This window comes from Paramormyrops kingsleyae, chromosome 21, assembly GCF_048594095.1.
Source record: "Paramormyrops kingsleyae isolate MSU_618 chromosome 21, PKINGS_0.4, whole genome shotgun sequence".
Classification (NCBI taxonomy): Eukaryota; Metazoa; Chordata; class Actinopteri; order Osteoglossiformes; family Mormyridae; genus Paramormyrops; species Paramormyrops kingsleyae.
The window spans coordinates 12719849-12733948 of record NC_132817.1 but is presented as its reverse complement, the minus strand read 5'-3'; the positions used below and the strand labels follow the sequence as shown (position 1 = coordinate 12733948).

Here is a 14100-nt window from a genome sequence, read left to right as displayed (position 1 = left end):
TGTCATTCATTAAAAATAACTCAAAACTGCTGACTGTCCTGGCCAGAATAGGACTGGCTCTTCCTGTACTGATAAAGATGTGAACGTTTGGTTTTTTTTTTTTACAGTGACAGTTTGGAAGCACACAATGCTGACACATCAGTCTTCTGTACTGAATGCTTTTGCAGTGACTATATAAACCATTTCCTGTTGTCTTTTTTAATGAAAGTCCATAAAATCATGTGAAGGTTAAATGATTTAACAGTTTCTTAGTGACGCTCATTCTGGGTTCAGAAAGTTAGGCCATATTAAATAGTATAAAGCAGAGGAAAATCGTTGATGTATTTCAGTGAAAGGTGATTTAATTACTTTGCAAGTGCAAGAAATCACAATTACTGTCCCAGTGATATGTCAAAGATGTGGTACGCTGGCTTCTGTGCTCTACCGCTAGGTGGCGACTATATGTTCCAATGACATGCATTTTAACGTGTTACGTTTTCAGTCACTTCATTGTTTAACTTTAAAATACATAGACATTGAGAACAAAGCCAAAGGAGAACTCAAAGTCACTGTTGTGTGCTGGGCTGGTGAAGCACATGAGGTGTGACTGATGTAGCTGTCACTCACTGACGGGAGATGGTGCATGTCGGAGACCTCTGCATCTGTTCAAAGCACTAAGCCTCAGTGCTCCCCAGGCTCCTGGATGAATCCTCTCATTCACTGGCTCAGCTTGGGTTACCAACCCAAGGTTCACATCCCCTGACTCCAAACGGCCTCCAGTCCCTGGCCTTTAGTGCCTAATGGAAGCATTATGGATAAACAGCTATGATTCAGATCATGATGAAGAAAGGCAGGAATCTGAGCTTAGAGCTGGCGGCCATGTTGAAGCAACATCAGTGTGGCATCAATTCCAGCTGTTAATTTGTGTGTGGAATGTTCCTGTTCTTCCTGGGTGTGTGTACCTTTCCTTTTGGTACTCCGTTCCTGCTATCGAGGAACAAGGGTCTTGGTTAGCTGGTGACCTTAAGGACAGCTGTGTGTGTTCATGTGAGAGATGCTGCAGAGACTGTATAGAAACGTTCTGTGCATACTGTAGATTTGCCACATGCACACCTTACATACATATAGGTAAATATAAATAAATTGGATCATGAGAAAACATACTGAACAACATGGGCTGTCACACGTTTATTGTCTAGCAGAGTTAGCACACAGTTCCTCGTGGTGTCCTCCACCTGCCGCTGTCACATGGGTCCTGAGCTGACACTGGATTGGCAGTTCTTAGCTTCTGGCTGTGCACTGCATTATGGGAAATATGCAGAGGATCAGGCTTGCTAAAGCTGCTGTGGAGGTCGAGGAGGGAATGAAGGTACATAGGCTGGTGGGTGTGTGAAAGCTTAGTGATTGGCTGCCGTCTGTCTGCCTGTCTGTGCCTGCTGTACAGGTGCTGGAGTTCTGCACAGCAAGTGTAGACAGGCAGACACACGACAACTCTGTTGAGTCACATGTGCCGCCCCCCCTGCTCAATGTGATGCATGGCTCACCAACCATGTCAATGTGGCACCTCCCCCAACAGCAGCCCTGCGTGCAAACCACAGTGACCAAAAGGTGGCGCAGCGGTTAAGGAACTCTACATTTAACTGTGTCAACGTTTCACACCAAAACAGCTCCAGAACCTACAGAAAGAACTCAGACTATAAAGCAAGTATCAACTTCTGGTTAAGCTGGTTAATGATGCAAATTACTGTCAGATGTGTGGGCTGTTTATTAACCCTCAAGAAACTTATCTAAAGAGGATAACATTTCTCAAATTGTTCTGTTGCATTGTTGATTCAATATAACAAGAGCTGACTTGCTGACTTTTTTTATCGATTTAACGTTTCGCACAGATTCCGTTCGGGTCCGTTAGCTCCATCAGCTTAATGCCACTAACGTTATAGAGCTCAACTAAAGCAAGGAACTGGATTCTCTGGATTCTCTCAGGTGAATGCACACATCTTAGTGACCATTATCCTTCTCACCACGTTAAGATTAGCTGTGTGAAGTTTGCTACTATTTTATTACTCTGAGTTTACATAGAATCAAATTAAAGGGCTATATATTCTCACCTGTAAGATGTGCTGCAAAAGCATTTTGTACATGACCAGATTCAATGAAAACTTACAGCCAGTTCCAACTGCACCTTGTGGCCCGACAGCCCAGTCATGGTGAAATGCTGTGTTCTGTCGACGAGGCAGGTTTGCCACAGGATGACCTGCCCTGGTTCAGTGGGCAAATATGTGTGAGCTCAGGGTCCCAGGGCGACGCTGCTGGGCTCAGCCGCGGCTGAAATGCAGAGGCATCTCCGCCTGGGAATCACGCCTGCTAGGCCTTCAGCCGAACCCCCACCCCCCCGCCATTTTTACAGCTGCTGAGACAATGCCATACATCAGCCCCCCAGCACGGTCCACTGGGAGTTTAGGCATTTGGGCGGGGGGGGAGGTCAGTTTGGAGCTGCCTTGAATCACACAATCTCTCCTGGTCTCACTCGTCACATGGAGACGCTCATGCTGGACTGTGCTCTCTCTTACACACTCACACATGCCGGGCTGAATCATCAGCCCCCATATGCAGCCCCCAGACGCTGCCTCACACGCTGCTTCACATGCAGCCCCCAGACGCAGCCTCACACGCTGCCTCACATGCAGCCCCCAGACGCTGCCTCACATGCTGCTTCACATGCAGCCCCCAGACGCAGCCTCACACGCTGCCTCACATGTAGCCCCCAGACACAGCCTCACACGCTGCCTCACATGCAGCCTCCAGACGCAGCCTCACACGCTACCTCACATGCAGCCCCAGACGCAGCCTCACACGCTACCTCACATGCAGCCCCAGACGCTACCTCACATGCAGCCCCCAGACGCAGCCTCACACGCTACCTCACATGCAGCCTCCAGACGCAGCCTCACACGCTACCTCACATGCAGCCCCACACGCTACCTCACATGCAGCCTCCAGACGCAGCCTCACATGCTGCCTCACATGCATCCCCCAGACGCAGCCTCACATGCAGCCCCCAGGCGCAGTCTCACATGCAGCCTCGCATGCAGCCCCCACACACAGTCTCGCATGCAGCCCCCACACGCAGTCTCACATGCAGCCTCGCATGCAGCCCCCACACACAGTCTCGCATGCAGCCCCCACACACAGTCTCACATGCAGCCCCCACACACAGTCTCGCATGCAGCCCCCACACGCAGTCTCACATGCAGCCCCCCGAAGGTGCCTTGCAGAGCAGTCTGGCTGACATTCACCCTTCGCTTCAATCTGTCTCCTCATACAGATCACACTGCCTTCTCTCCCATCACGTCTCCTACCTCCCATGATGCTCACCTTCACACTCCATCTCTCTCTCTCTCTCTCTCATTCTTACGCTCACTCTCTCTCTGTCACCCCCCTCCATTTCCCCCACCTTCCTGCCATCTTTTTTTTCCCCAATTTCTACCCCCGCCTGCACATTCTTTCAGCCCCCTTCATCATTTTCTCTCTCTGCCTCTCTCTCTTCCCCCTGTCTCCAACCCCCCCGAGAAGCCCATGCTCTCCCTGCCTTTGTTGGGACCTCCAGCCCTCAATCCCCCCCCCAAGAGGCCTATGTACCTGCCACCCCCCCCCCCCCCCCCAAATCGTCCACCTGTTTGCACCTGAGCAGACAAAGCAGGGCGCCCTCATCAACACCCCCTGGTTTATCAGACGTCCTGCCACAGCCCACCCCCCTGTGCCGTGGCCCCCCCATTTTGCAGTCACTGCACCCCCATGGCGGATCCCCTCAGAAGCAGCGGCCCCGCGTCCATCCACTCCCGGGACGTTTAGATCCGAGCGTGAAATCTGACACCCTCTCTCAAGTCACGTAAATGGTGAGGGGTCGAGTGGGACCCCCCCCCCCCCACCCCCGCTTTGCGGCACCAGTGTTACAATCTCAGCTCCTCTATTAGCATGAATGCCCCGTGGATGATCCCCCACCCCCCTGCGGCGGTGGACAGTGCCCACACGGACGGAGCCCTCCCATGCACAGTCTAACCAATGTGCAGACTACTGTACACCAGAATAACTCTGAACAGGTAGTCTGAACACTGGGACGACGGAGCAGGAGCCTGAGGCGTCCCCGAGGTGCCGGCGTCCCGCAGGAGAATCCGGGGTCCCCCTTTCCGGGTGTCCCTTTCCGCGTCCACCGGCTTTATCGTCCCATTCAGAGCGTCTTGTCCTGGCGCTGCCGTGCTGTCCGCTCCTGGGCCTTGCAGAGTATCCACTTTGACGTGGCACATTCGCTCAGAGGACTGGGGAGTCTGGCAGCTCGTTTGGGGAAGGGATGATATTTTAAAAAAGGGCTGGGGAGGAAAGGGGGCGGGGCCAAGCACCCATATAAGGATGAACGTGATCCTTGGGGGAGCAGCTCCAAACGGTCGGCAGCCCCCCCCCCCCCCACCGGTTCTGCTTGCCTCTGCCCAGTTCTACCTCCTTTGTGGGTCGGGCCCAAACCAAGCATGTTTTTTCCACTCGCTCGCTCCCTCTGTCTCTTTCTCTCTCTCTCTCTCTCTCTCTCTCTCACTCTCTCTCTCTCCCTCTCTCCCTCTTTTCACTCCCCATTGCTGTAAAGCGGTAACAGATGTTGCAGACTTAACGCCAGGCAGCCGTTTAATCGCGCCCCCCCCCCCACACACACACATACACCCCCACCCCCAAAAAAACTCCGGCAGGAAGTGGGCCCCTCTGGAATGGCGAAAGAAAAAAAAGATGTTTAAGAAACAGAGAGAGAAAAAGAAAGAGAGAGAGGTGTAGAAAGTGCTACAGTGCTCGTTCTCGTTCTCCACCCTTTCCCCATACGCTACCGCCATCACACAGATGTCCACATCCTGTCCTGTGACCACCACACACTCCTCTCCTCCTGCCTCCCATCCTCTGAGCTCAGCATGCTCTTCTCCTCCTCCTGCCTCCCGTCTCTGTCTCCTTCCTGCGCTCTTTCTGTAACTGAAGCTGTTTCCTGAAGCCCCTTTTGGGGGGGGGGGTGGGATTTGCAAAAGAAAGGGGACTTTTAAAAAAAAAAAAAAATGTTGCATTTCAAAGTTTGAGGCAGAGTAATGGCTTCCACATGTGGCTGCTCCGCCTCCTCCTTCTCCTCCTCCTTCTCCATGCACATGGAGAGTAAGAGATGCTGTGCGCTTTCCTCAAGGCTCCTTGGAGGAGACCCCCTCCCCGAAAGGACAACCGTGTCAGTGGGTCTTAGATTTCCATGGCAACACGGAGTGGGGACGATGACAAATGTAACGTGTCATATGTTTCTGGCACTTTGAAGTTCAAGAAATTCCAATAAAATGAGTCAAATGAGTCACGGTTTGCAGGTCGGTGGAAGACATTAAGTGCTTCTGTTCGTTCTTTGAGGCGCGAGAGGTCGCGGTTTGAGGGATGCAGATGATTTGTGGATATGTGGTTGGGTGCTATTCTCTGATTAAACGATAAGAAATATGGAACAGAGAGGTGTTCAGTTTGGTTCTTAACAGCCAGTAATAAAGCTTTAGGCCCAAACTGAATATATGTAGCATTGAGGTTTATTAATGCTGTGTAAACAGAGGAAGAATTCACTACTATAGACTCTTGAAGTCATTGAGGGAATTTAAGGTTAGTTCATTGGTTAAGTCACGGAAGATGGTTGCCTTTATCATCGACACACGTTAATCTTGGTGGAGATACCTTGTACGAACCCAAGGTCTGGGAACATTGCCTCTTCGGGGGGGTGAAATTTGAGGTTCACATTTAGACATCTGGGAGGCCTCAGTAATCTCATAGCTGGCTTTTCTGTAACTTTTTACGACTATAGCCAACCGTGACTGTAGACGTCTCTCGAGTCCCATTGCAACGTTGACTTCATAGGAACCTGCGCCGTAGCAGAAGCAGCTTCGGCTTGAAATGGTGGAGAATCGGTATTTAAGAAAAACGCAGCGATGCTGATCGTAGGATCTGAGGAAAGGCTTTTTTTGTCTGAAGATCACCAAGTCCTCCATTTGCTCTTCAGTCTGCCCACCTGGCCCTACTTATTGCTAACAAGGTAATCAGTCTAATCAGGACCTTCTGGGGATGATTTAATGCCGTGTTTCCCAACCCAGTCTTCAGGGATTCCCAGATAGTCGACATTTTCGCTCCTACCATGAGCTCGGAGGGAGCAAAAATGTGGACTGTCTGGGGGGGGGGGGTTTGGAAAAACAGATTCAATACATGTACTTGCTTCCCCAACCCCGCCTCCAGCAAATTGTTCTATGTCCATCTCCTCCTGTTATCAAATCTCTTGATTTAAGCGAGTCCATGCTCATCATTTCAAAGGAGAACCATCAGACATCACATGACACCTTAACAGCAAACAGGAAATGCAGGGAATTGATTCTGAGTTTACCGGAGGACAGAGCGATGGTTTAACATTTATGGTTCTATAGAGTTGGACATAAAAGTCTAAGCCTTTGAGATGCTCTCATTTTTGCTGTGGTAAGACCAGAAACCGACTTTACTTTTTTCGAAACTCATAAAATTACCTTTACGTTTCCCAGTGTGTCGATCATGCCAGAAACTTATATAGTTTCCAGTAAACGTTTGAACATCTTCAAGTCTGCCCATAACTTTCAGCATGGAAGATATTTGTGAAATCCAGGTTATGAGCCAGACATGGGGGGGGGCAGCCCTCTCATAATGTAAATATTACAGTTTAGAGCTGCTTTTTTCAACGGACAGAAGACAAATAATCAAAAACATGCGTGATGGTCTATATTATGGATATGAAGAGAATGTAGCTGTTTTTACATAATCTATTTTGCAGATATAAAAATGTCACCCGATTCTACGAGTATGTGATATTACTTCAGTATACTACCACTCAAAGCATACTTTGATGTGGGCCCCCCGATGTTTCAGGGGGGCCCCCCTGTTGGCCACAAACAGTCAGCGTATGAAATATTTGGGTTCCTTATTTAGGAGACGCCGAAGCAGCGTGTTCTGCTAACCAGCTAGCCAGCTATCTTCTACACTCAACAGCCAACGCTGAAGTTATAACATTAATGTCTTATGCACGTAAAGTGATTATATTTCAGTGGCACCTTGAAAAGGATAGGGAGTCACTAACAGAAAATCTGCCAAACGTTGAAACGCTTGATGAGGATGCAACAAACTTTACAGACACAGGGGGGAGGGGGGGGGGCAAAGGAACTTTTTAGTGCAGGCCCATAAACAACAAACATGCCCTGCCTCTAGTTATGTGTGTTGCTTAGCCATCAGCAGGATATTTTCCTGGTCAGTGCTGTTCATGGGGAGGTCCCCCACTGAACTGGCATCCTCCGTGTCCCTAAACTCACCGCTGCCCCCAGCTTCTCCTCATTTCCCGACTCCCCTCATCCTCTCACCGTCCTGGAGATGAGATCCGAGCTCCCGCTGGACATCCTGAAGATCTGCGTAGGACTTCAGGCCTAACTGGCTTTTAGGTATCTTCAATATGGAGATGATGTGAGATGCAGGTGTGAGCCTCCATCATACCATTAGGTTAAATTAATTTGCCAAATTGATCATTGTATGCTTAGATACCAGGCAGATTGCCTAAGTGAATCAAATCATCACTGATTCTATGGCCAAGTTGATGGGAAGCGCCAAGGCTGTCTACAACTGCCGTAGCTCATCCGGTTTTCCTAAAGTCTGTGTTTATGGTTAAAGGTTTGAGGAGTGGGGTGTATGCTGCATGCTGCAGCATAGTGGCCCCCCGATGGGTGTGCCAGCACATCTAGGAGTGGGAGGTCCTCTTGACAAGCAGATTCAAGAGCTGGGGGCAGGGGGTGGGGGGAATGCATACAGTTTGTTTATAATTTGTCCCGTCTGACTGTCCTCCGAGAGCAAGCATGAAAATCCAGGGCCAAACAAATCGGAGTGCGGCCCAGCCACAGAATGGGGGGCTTTTTCTGTTAGGAAAGAATTCTCTGGGCTGGCCACAAAGTGGGGTGGGGCGTGGGGGGGGGGGGGGGGTGAAGGAGCGGCGAGCCAGGAATGTGTCAGGCCATGTCCTACATCACGGCATATCGGCGCGGTGGGCTAGCGGCTGTGCCGGCCGTTACGGCTCCCACTCGGCGGGGACCGGCATAAAAATCACCCAAGAAAAGGTTAAAACCATCTGAAAGTGGCGGATTTTGTAGAAAGTGTAGACAGTATTGAACAGAAATAACTGTGTGTGTGTGTATGTGTGTGTGGCACCGCGGTAGGCCGAGTCCGTCGCCATGGTCAGCAGTCAGGAGAGTTCTGCTTTCTCTATTAACCTTCAGCAGACACGAAGCCTCCTTAGATGCAGTCAGGACGACAACACCGGCTGCTCGACAGCTTGACTACTGAAACCCTTCAATAGCTAAATGCTTTAACTCCAGAAAGCTTTCATTTGCCCTGTGCTCTGTGCCTTTTCTAATTTCTTTGGCCAGACTGACACTGTAACTTTGGATGCAGTCTATGTTATTAGAAAACGGTTTAAGCAAATGTTTGGAGGTATTTATTTAACTTTCATCCCCTGGTCACACTGTCCGGTCTGGGTCACGGAAGCCTTAATTCTGACTACGGAGGACCTAAGAGGAAGAAGGAACTTTGAAAATGTTAACTTGCCGCTTACCTGGTTACCTGATTGACTGTAAGATTGGGTGTTAGCTATTGGTGCATGCTGAAAACATGTGTTTGCTCAGGGTAATGGGGGCCTTCCCAGCTCTGGGGGGAGGAGGTGGAGTTTTCTATCAAAGTCAGGTGGCCTCAGGGATGTTTGCAGACTCGTTTTTGTTTGCTCTACCAGTTGAAATGATTCAGAAAACATCTGCTGTGAATACGTAACACAGGGTCGCTGTGTCTGTGATTCACTGTGTGTGTCTGTGCTTCACTGTGTGTGTCTGTGCTTCACTGGATGTGTTTTCACTCCCTTGACAGTCCGTGCCTCGCTGCTTTTGCCTATACTCCTTTGTCCGTCTGCATCTCACTGTCTTTGTCTATATCTCCTTTTCCTGTGTCTCACTGGGTATCTGTGCTCCCTCGTCTGTGTATGTGTCTCACTGTGTGCGTCTGTGCTCCCTCATCTGTGTCTCACTGTGTGTTTCTGTGCTCCCTTGTCTGTGTCTCACTGTGTGCATCTGTGCTCCCTCGTCTGTGTCTGTGTCTTACTGTGTGTCTGTGCTCCCTTGTCCGTGTCGGTGCTTCAGTGTATATGTCTGTGTCTCACTGTGTGTGTCTGTGCTCCCACGTCTGTGTCTGTGCTTCACTGTGTGCGTCTCTGTCCCAATGTCTTTGTCTGTGCTCCCCTGTCAGTGTCTCACTATCTGTGTCTGTGCTTCACTGTGTGTGTCTGTCTTCATGTGTGCTTCACCATGTGTGTCTCTGTTCTCACTGTCTGAGTGTACACTTCACTCAGTCTGTCTGTGTCTCACTGTCTGCGTGTGTGCTTCATTGTGTATGTCTGTGTCTCACTGTCTATGTCTCTCTTCCCTCGTCTGTGTCTGTGCTTCACCATGTGTTTCTGTGTTCTCACTGTCTGCGTGTGTGCTTCATTGGGTATACCTGTATTTCACTGTCTGTATCTGTGCTCCCTTGTCTATGTCTGTGCTTCACCATGTGTGTTGTTCTGTCTGCATGTGCGCTTCACTGTGTATGTCTGTGTCTCACTGTCTGTGCTACCTCGTCTGTGTCTATGCTTCACTGTGTGTCTGTGTCTCACTGCCTATATCTGTGCTTCACCAATTGTGCCTGTGTTCTCACTGTCTGTGTTTCACCATGTGTGTCTGTGTTCTCATTGTCTGCGTGTGTGCTTAATTGTGTATGTCTGTGTCTCACTGTCTGTGTCTGTACTCCCTCATCTGTGTCTGTGCTTCATTGTGTATCTGTGTCTCACTGCCTGTGTCTGTGCTTCAGCGTCTGTATCTGTATGTGTGCTTCACTGTGTGTGTCTGTGTCTCAGTGTCTGTGTCTGTGCTTCATTGTGTATGTCTGTGTCTCACTATCAATGTCTATGGTCTCTCGTCTGCGTCTGTGCTGTACTGTTTGCAATAAAGGCCCAGGGTGGTCAGACCCCCCCCTCCCCCCGCCTGGTGTGATTTCAGGAATGCGTACCAAGACAGCCGTTACTGGGCTGCTGGCGAATCCCAGGAGGAAGTGAACAGCTGGAGGGCCGTGCTGATCTGCGCGGGGCTGTGCCCTCAGAAAGCCTCCCCAGGTCCGCCTGCCCCCCCCCCTCCGGTGGGTATGGAGACTCATGCTTCATTTTGTAAAGCGCTTTTTTCCAGTTATCTTTGCCACTCTGCTGTGTCGCCGTGATGAACACAGGGGCTTCTCATTGTTTATAATCAGCACCCCCACCTAACACCGTCACTCAGCCCCACACATACCATAAAGGGGGCTGGTATCATCCTCAGGCTTAGGACCTGCCTTAGCCCCCCCCCCTTCTCTGTCTCCCCCCTCCACCCTCCCAGTTCTCCATACGACAAATTCAAATGGAATTTTTTCTGCTTTGCCAAGTTTCACCTATAGCTGTGGCAGACATTTTTGTCCTGGACTTTTCTTTATCATCCGTGAGACAGGATGCATCTTGCTCTTTGTCTCCCTGACACCATTCTGTCTCCAGGTTTTTGCGGCTGGCACCAGGTGGAGAGAGGATCAGAACTGTACTCCTTACCACTCCTCTTCCCGGACCTGCAGTTGGAATGGCAGGTACAGAGAATTGGGTACCTCACTGTTACAAGCCCCACATCCTGAAGGGGGCGCTGTTCACCCTTAGTGACTTCACACTGTCTCTGCCACCCCCTATGGACAGCTGCTACATGGACCCAGTGCAGGTCCTGGGCAGAGAACATTTACAAAATAACTTTTTTTTGTGTTCCTGACTATTCCCAAGGGAAGAAAAAGGATTTTTTGCTGATATCTTCAGTATTTATTATTTCCAGATTACAGCTGATTCAGCACTCAGCATATATATTTATACATATAAAATATGAGTGTGCATGGTTTTCTTGTCAAAATGCCTTTATCCATATCCAGAGAAAGTACCTTGTTTAACTATAAGGCAGCTGTTTTGGGATTTGCACATGCACTTCAATGTCCACCTACTTAAGCATCACACCACCTGCTGGTACAAACAGGTATTGCACATAAAAAGATTTGCTGAACACATCCACGTTCCCCTGCTTCTTCCCCTTGTCAGCTGGAATAGCACTTCCAATGCCCTCTTGCCCCCTTGGGTGCCCGGTCTTCCCTCCCAGGATCCAGGTGAACATTCAGAGAAAAACAACTAAAGTCCCCACAACTGGATGTACATACTAGTGGAGCGCAAATTCCACTTTTTCGTATACATTACATGGAAAATACTGGAAATCGAAACATTTACATTAATTTAGGTTATGCTTTTATTCAAAGCAATGTACAATGGAGAGGGTCAGGACAGACTGTCCATAGGGCAGCTGGGGGTCAGGACAGACTGTCCATAGGGCAGCTGGGGGTCAGGACAGACTGTCCCTAGGGCAGCTGGGGGTCAGGACCTTGCTCAGGGTCCAATAGAGAAATCACTCCACTGACCACAGGGTTTGAATCTGTGAATTTGAACCTCCCCCCCCAAAATTTGTGGTTTGAACCCCCTGGTCAGTCCAAGATGGACCTACGCCGGACTCCCTGTGAAAAGTATTTCTGGCTCAGGGCTTCCCGCTGAGCTGCACATGGTAAAAAGGGGTGATAATTTTCCTTAAATTTGTGTCAGCATCTTACTTCGATTAACCGGATTAAAGAGTGAAATGGTGAAACCCACTTTATTAATTGGATTCTCGGACTACATTTCTAGAAATCAGTCCTGATAGGATACGTCAGTAGCATGATTCTTCAGCCTTGGAAATCTACCTTAGGACGTTTGGACTTGCCGAGCATGAGTATTTAGATTCCGCTAAAATAATAACAGAGTTCTAATAAGCAGAGCTCAGTCCTGGTGGTTTGTGCTGTGAATATTTCTGCCTGACTTTTCCCCCTCGCACTCAGATTGGAGCCGGAAGCCCAGCAGAGAGGGGCTGACTCCTGATGTTTTTCAAACACGCACACATGCAGCCACACATTCCTGTGGGCTGCCAGCTTGGGGGGCGACGGTGGTAACCAGACCTGGGTGGGTTCCCTAAGCCCCGCCCACATGTGTCGTCCCTCCTCCCCCACACGTCAGGCGGTAGAGAGGGCCGTTAAGGTCTCTGCATCTCCCTGACTTTGTGTTCTCAGTGTCTGTACATCGTTAACGGATAATTAACTCCACATGAACGGCCCCATGACAACATCAGCGTCCCACATGATTTTTCCTAGAAGTATGCTAAGCTGACCCCCCCCCCCCCCCACAGGGAGCTTCTTTTCTTTTTTTCACCATCCCTCTCTCCACCTCAAGCCATCCTCTTCTCCTCCCACAATATAACACAGCTCCATACCTTTCCTAACATTAACATTGAACGTTTTTCTCTTTTTTACCCAAAATGCACCCTAAACCACAACCCTCCCTCTCACTGAACTCATTTCCATTCTTTTCCATTCTCTCCCCCTGCCAGCTTTACCCACTGTTCCACGTTTGTGCCCCCCTCCCCATTCTTACACTCCTCCTCTTCCCAGCCAGCCCACTCTGACCTACCCAGGGCCCCACCCCACCCCCAAGTCGCCCCCGCATGCCCCATTCCCAATGTGCCGCCCCCACTGTACTTTTAACTGGATACCAGTTTCTGCTTGGGGAGGTCATGTGACCTAAAGATGTCATGCCCAAACTCTTAAATAATATGAACGCCCAGGAGCCACTGCTGCTTATTCATATTGCTGTGTGTGTGTGTATGTGTGTGTGTGTGTGTGTGTGTGGCTTATGCTGCATTTACAGCTGGCTTCGACTGTGTTTTTTATGAGCCGATGTAAAGTACAGCGGTGACATGGACCAGAGCCACATGACAACCAAACGGACGAATCAGAACAGGGGTGAGAGCATCACAGGAGTAAAAAGGAGGGGGCTGGATTAACTGAGAAAGGGTCAACTAAAATAATATTTTCAATGTGGGTGACGACGCAGGACCCAGAACTGTACTGGTCCAAAGTCAACTCTCTAGCCTGGAGTACTGGGGCTGTAACAAAGTCAACACACCTGATTTATACCAGTCAGCAGGTGGGACCAGATGCAACATATTAATTCAGAAAACTGTGGTCACATGATCCTCATCTCACAGGGGGTCAACCCCCCAGGGTGTAGGGGAGGTATTGACTCTTGTCACTATGGTAACATAAGTTCCAGGATCACCATGCCAATATGTTCCACTATATACCACGTGTTGTTGGAGTTGTCCTCGCTTAGAACAGGACGGTCTGGCCCTCCTCAGTCCCATCAGCCTCTCCTCCGTCCAGTCTCTAGACTGTAGGTATGCAAAAGCCAGTTCATAACATCTCTTATTAAAGGCTTTCTTGACTCTGTTTGACTGCAGTGACTCATGAAATTTCACTCATGAATCTTTACATTTTTTTGTCCATGCCTTTCACTTTCTTCAGCTAAAGTGAATCTGTTATATTTAGCCTCTCGAATATGGTGGGATTCTTTTTTTGGGGTTGGATCTTACTGTTTTTTTTTTTTTTTTTTTTAAGCAAACCGAAAAATTATAAACAGCATTCCTGAACTGATGACCCTTCTCTATAGTGTATCTCAGAAATACAACAGCCACTGAGACATCTGTCCCCACAAACCTTCTTAATGAAATAAAGTACGAAATCTACATTTATACATAGCCATCGTGTAGTCCTCCAAATCAAGACAAAGGGAAATCCAGAAGCTATTTAGTCAAGATGGTCAAGGGTTTGATCCCGCCTCCAGGGTATGCCTGCACGTGCGTGTGGAAAAGAGTCCTTCCTCCAGCCCAGAGACATGTATTTAGGATATCTGGTTTCACTAAATTTCCCTTGGTGTGTGTTTACGTGCCCTGTGATAGACTGGCATTTACAAAGGCCTCGCGCGTCTCTTTTGATACTTGCTTTGCAGGATACAAGTGGTACGGTTGTTAGCCAGTAGATGGAGCCATTGAGTTTCAAACTGCTGCCATTGATAAAATACCT

The 14100-nt window shown here is 49.2% G+C and overlaps 1 long non-coding RNA gene across 1 annotated transcript; it reads right to left on the bottom strand.

Moving 5' to 3' along the window:
- Positions 1–323: 323 nt before the first annotated feature.
- LOC140581541 (uncharacterized) lies at positions 324–3602 on the bottom strand. Its single transcript, XR_011984634.1, has 2 exons — positions 2840–3602; positions 324–2803 (listed from the first exon to the last, which is right to left on the bottom strand). It is a non-coding gene; the product is annotated as an uncharacterized lncRNA (long non-coding RNA).
- Between the last annotated feature and the right edge of the window lie 10498 nt (positions 3603–14100).